The sequence below is a fragment of the Amblyomma mixtum genome, chromosome 2, assembly GCF_055824585.1.
Source record: "Amblyomma mixtum isolate Tamu chromosome 2, ASM5582458v1, whole genome shotgun sequence".
NCBI lineage: Eukaryota > Metazoa > Arthropoda > Arachnida > Ixodida > Ixodidae > Amblyomma > Amblyomma mixtum.
In genome coordinates, this window is record NC_143013.1 from 33,030,345 (window position 1) to 33,035,887 (window position 5,543).

Consider the following 5,543-nt stretch of genomic DNA (forward strand, 5'->3'; position numbering starts at 1 on the left):
TGAACACTAGCTCGTGCTTTCTGCCTGCATACCGTTCCCAGCGGGTCGCTGCGACAAGATGTGACGCGCGGTCGTAGGCGTGGCTATAGCGCTCTCTCTGGCCGCGCGGTTTCGCTCTCGCCCGTGTGCGGCGCCAAAATATCTGCGTTACAGCGTTGGCGAGAAGGGCATTTTTGAAATCCATGAACTGGCGCGGATATTACTTACGGTGAGCTAAAAGTTTCTCGAAAAATTCCGCGCCTAACTGCAATAGTTAAAAGGTTAACCATTCAGCATTAGAAGCCGGCTGGTTAGCACATCGCTGACAAAGCTACGTCGAAGGAAGCGCACTTCTAGCTCGGAAAGTTTCTGATAGTTCCGATTGCAGGCTTCGGCATTGTTCACGTCAAAAAGCCGCCGCGGTGACTCAGTGGTTGTGGCGCTCGGCTGCTGACCCGAAAGGCGCGGGTTCGATCCCGGCCGAGGAAGTCGAATTTCGATGGAGGCGAAATTCTAGAGGCCCGTGTGCAGTGCGATGTCAGTGCACGTTAAAGAATCTCAGGTGGTTGAAATTTCCGGAGCCCTTCACTACGGCGTCTCGCATAGCCTGAGTCGCTTTGGAACGTTACACCCCCATAAACCAAACCATAAACATCAACATGACGAAGGACAGAATGAGCACCTTCTTCCGTCACACCGATATGAAACCGGTGGGCATTGATAATTTTCAAACATTGAAGTTAAGGACCTTCTCTTCAATTTATTTAGTCCGTGTTATTAAACGTTCACTGCAAAACGCCGCGTGACCTCAGCCAAATGTGTTTTCGTGGCAAAATAATAGCGTTGCCGTGTCGTCACGTTTGGTATCATCCGCGGGGAAGAGCACAATTTGGAGGTGGTCGAATCTCGGCTCACTCGTTCGGCAGCTTTCACGAACGTTGCGGCAAAGAGAAGGAAGTTTCGCTCAGCGCACTGTCGCACGTATCCTTCCGAACGCATGTGCTTGGTGAGTCGCGCACAATCAACGTTCGCGGACGACAGAGCATTGACGAACGTGATAATTACTTCCCAGTTGTCCTCGGTGTAAAGTTGTGCGCATAATCCGCCTCGGACAGCCTCGCTCACTGTCGAAGACTACGCTGCTCCGAGCACAGATATCGCGTGTGGGACTTTCGACTGTCTGCAGCTATAGCGTGGACGACATCGTACTCTGAACGAGGCCCTCTGATACCATACTGACTGGTCGCTTCTAAGAAGCCTGCTGAGCCATGGGTGTCGTCGCCACGTAAGGTTAAGTCGCTTTCTCTAGAAAACTCTTCGTGATAGAGTCTGAGATAACGCGTGTGCTTCTCTGGTGAGCTTGTGGTAGGAGCGGCCTTGCTAGAAGCCGGGAATCGTCGGTGTCTGCTTAGGAGGGTTCCTCGAGGCAGTCGTGCTACTGTCGAGTGAGTAGTCGGTGGCTTTAGTTATCGTACATTGCCATGTCGAAAGGCGGCAGCCGGCGCCGCATTCGCACTTCGGCCAAGCAGTTCGAGCTTATCCTGGACTTCATGGAACTGCACCCCAACCTGGCCACGTCTCAGCTGGACCACTCGTACACCGTCAAGGACCGTAAGCGCGAGTGGACCGAGTTCGCTCACTTCCTCAACAGCCACCGCCTGGGCATCCACAAGGACTCGGACAAGTGGAGGAAGGTACGCGCCACGCTTTAGATTTTGTTCATTACTCGATCGCTGCTCTTCCGCGTATACGCTACAGGACCGGCAGTTGCATTCTTCAGGCTATGTAGTAGTAGTAGTAAAAGACCTTTATTCGACCATAATTTATAGGCCGAGAATGTCGCCGCCTGGGCGACCAGAAGTCGCCGTTCTTCCTCCCCTTCAGCGCCAAGCCAGTCGAGCCAGGTGGTGATGGATAGAGAGGGTGGGGATTAGGAACCCGACTGCTGAGCAGCCGGGCAATAGAAGAGGCAATGGGCCAGGTCCGCATAGATACAGGGGCAGTTGGGACAGGAAGGGTCCGACCGATAGCGATAGAGAAAGAGGCGGGACGGGGTGATAACTGCATTCATTTGGATGTGCCGAAGAAGGCGAGACTCCGGCACCGTGAGTGATGGATGAGGGGGAGGGTAAAGGCGTTTGTCGAGGCGGAGCTCAAGGTAGACCTCTTTTATGGTGCAGCGAAGGGTGAGTCTCCCACCGTCCTCCGATGGCTTGGGCCAGGGGATCAACGGTGTCCAGAAAAGTGTGTCGCGGGCGAGCTGATGGGCCAGCTCATTGCCGTCAATCCCTGAATGCCCAGGGACCCAGCGGAGGAAAACGATGGAAGGCTGCAGTGCGGAGACCGCTCGTGTAATATGCATAGGAAAAAGAAACTATACAGTACAGGGTTGCCAATGTTCCGAGGCCATCATGCTCGGGGACATTCGATCGCACAGTCGCAAAACCAGCCAGTGATACTGATCACAGTGTCCTGCGCTTACTCTGGTCACGGAAGCTTTGACAAGGTAACTTTTGCAACACACGCATAAAATATACAGTGTGTCTCATCTATAAGACTTTACATAATTTTCAAAAATAGAATTTTTGACCTAGAACAGCGTTTTTTCGCCATAGCATTGTCAGCGGTGTAGTACATCAGAGTGCAGCTAAGACATGCGAACTAGCAGGCTGGTTAACTAATATTGAGTAAACTTTTTAACTATACTGTTAGGCTACTTAATTATTAAGATGTGTGTAGCCCGCCGTAATTAATATCCATGTCAGTTTTTAGAATTTCGAAAGCGCCGTCTCCCTCGGCATTGTGGCCCAACACGTTTTGGCTACATCGCGCCAAAATCCATGCGCTTTCCAGAAAGCAAAGCAATCTCTCCAATACACGTAACTCATCGAAATAGCCAAAATTTGTAGAGTCACAGAGCCTAGCGTAACCGCAATTACAAAATTAAAAAAAAATATGGGTATTACGGCGGGCTACACAGCATCATCATCACGCCTGTCAGTAATTAAGGAGCCTAACAGTAATAGTTAAAAATTTAACTATGCAGTGTTAGTTAACCAGCCTGATAGTAAGCACGTCTTAGCTGTTTTCTGGTGTACTGCACCGCTGACAATGCTATGCGGAAAAAGCGCTTTCATAACTCAAAAAGCCTATTTTTAAAAATTGTGTAAAGTGTTAGGTGAAACACCCTGCATATGCCAGGTGTTGCAGGGAAGGGGATCACTAATATTTTTTAAAATATGTTTTTTGCGATAAACAGAAGCTTTTTGAGGCATAGTAATACCAGTGCTGGCGGACGTCATAAAACAGGCGAATCACGTAAACTAAAGTAAGTTAACTAAGGTAAGTAGAACGTTACGACAGACGCGACTGTTCGTTTTTAAGGTTTGTTTCGCCAACAGTTCGGGAATGATACTCCTTTCGCCATATATATATATATATATATATATATATATATATATATATATATATATATATATATATATATATATATATATATATATATATATATATATATATATATATATATATATATATATAAGATGCGAAATTGAGAAACGCTTCGTTTATTGGGAGTCGACGTTTCGGACAGAGCCTGTCCTTTTTCAAGACAGTCTTGAAAAAGGACAGGCTCTGTCCGAAACGTCGACTCCCAATAAACGAAGCGTTTCTCAATTTCGCATCTTATTTTAAACTAGCAACCAAGTACGTTTACCTTATTGTGCTATATATATATATATATATCAAAAATTATTTCTTGGCAGCTAATTGATTAATATAAGATAAAGTCACCAGAACTTGAAAAACATAGCAAGATTTAATTAACGACGTTTCGGCTGGAGGAACAGCATGCATATATATGGTACCCGGTGCACCAACTAAGGTCGCCCGTGGAGCACTGTGGTAAATGCACGGCGCATAACTCATTATGCATGTCTCGGCATTCCTTAACGTGTGCCGAGCACAGTAGTTAACGAATAGATAGCTATGTGGCTTTATCTGTCAAAGCAACAGAGCTTGTCACAAAAAGAAACAAGTCCGTTTGGCGCATAGGAAAGAAATTATAATTTTTATTGCGAAAGGGCATTTCTCTGGCCAGAGGGTGCCAAACGCATGGTTGGCGGTCAACTGCATGAAGCCCATATGATATCTGCTGTGGGTCGTTTTTTCTCGTGGTGTAACAAAAGCGACGATTGTGTATGGGCCATGACGTAGGGATCAAAGGTAGAGAGGAAGACTTTCACCTTACGTTAGCTCGAGGTCGCAGACGTACATTTCCAGATGCATCACAGCATGATTGAAAAGCTTTCTTCTCAGGTGCAACCGATCTACTTGTCCCTGTGGTAAGGTGAGATACCACACTCTACATGAACATGCAGCTCAGATGGCGCACTCATATATCAGCGCTGTTCCATTACATTCGGACGATACGCATTTTGAGCATTTTTAACGTAGGTGCAGTTTGAAAAGATCGTGTTGTTAGTAGAGCAAGCCCTGGTTGGCTAAAAACTGCCGTCCTGGTCTCCCGGCATATCTATCATACATTTTTGGTACGCTTTCCGCCAGGCAGTGAGGTGATGCGCCACTGGCTTTGTTCGCACGATTTGAGCAGCTTTCCTTTTCCCCAACCCGTGCACCAGTCGTATACGAGCTACACCACGTACGTTGCTAGCACCACCGCGCGAATCGAGCGAGCAGCAATCGTGCACAGGCGCTTCGTCGTCGATGTTCTCGACGATTTCCCCACACCCGCAGTTACTGCACATAGGAGTGTCTCAACCGTTCCAAGCGTATGCACTGGAAACACTCCACTGCTGCAGTTCTGCTGGCTGCAGGGTACTAGAATACCCAGCTCTAGTACCCTATGTGCTGACAGTGGCGCGACAAAATCAGACTACAATGCTTGTGGTCAGAAAAAACAGACGATCGATATCGAGAGCGAAACCGAAACGTGCCTTGGGCGAATGCGCGCACAGCCGCTGCTGCCTGCGCCGCTGTCACGCAATTCACTTGCAGACGAGCGAGCCAGCTCCAAAGCCGGTGTGCGCCACCTCGCCTGCTATAACCGAACGTGCTCGGTACTTGGCGAAAATTTTGGCTTACTCGGCACTGGGAACGACAGAGTTTTCAAGCTAAACAACGCGCACAGCGCGAAATGGTCGCGTCATCAAGCGCTGCGCACCCCAACGCATTTTCCCTCTTCGTGCATCTCCGTCGCGTCGTCATCGGCACAGCTCCGTTTTTCGTCGTCGGACGTTCGCTGGGCCTCCGGTGGCAGTGGGGAAAGGCAAGTCAAGAGGAGGAAAGGCTGCAGTAACAGCTGAGCTTATCGAAAATCGAAGCCTTCGTTGAGAAGCGCGCGCGCGTCCTCCGCCCCGCTTCTACGCTGGCTAGCGAACAAAGGGCGGAGCCAAGCGCCTGGAGAGGGAAGGTGTCCCGCTCGCGCTCTCCGGCTTTCGCCGGGGCAGTCTGCGCTTCGCTGGATCGCTGGCGCCTTCGCCGCCAGAGGCAGCGTGTCTCCTTTCCTATCGTGTTTAGTCGAGCTGTTGTCGAGTGGACTCGAA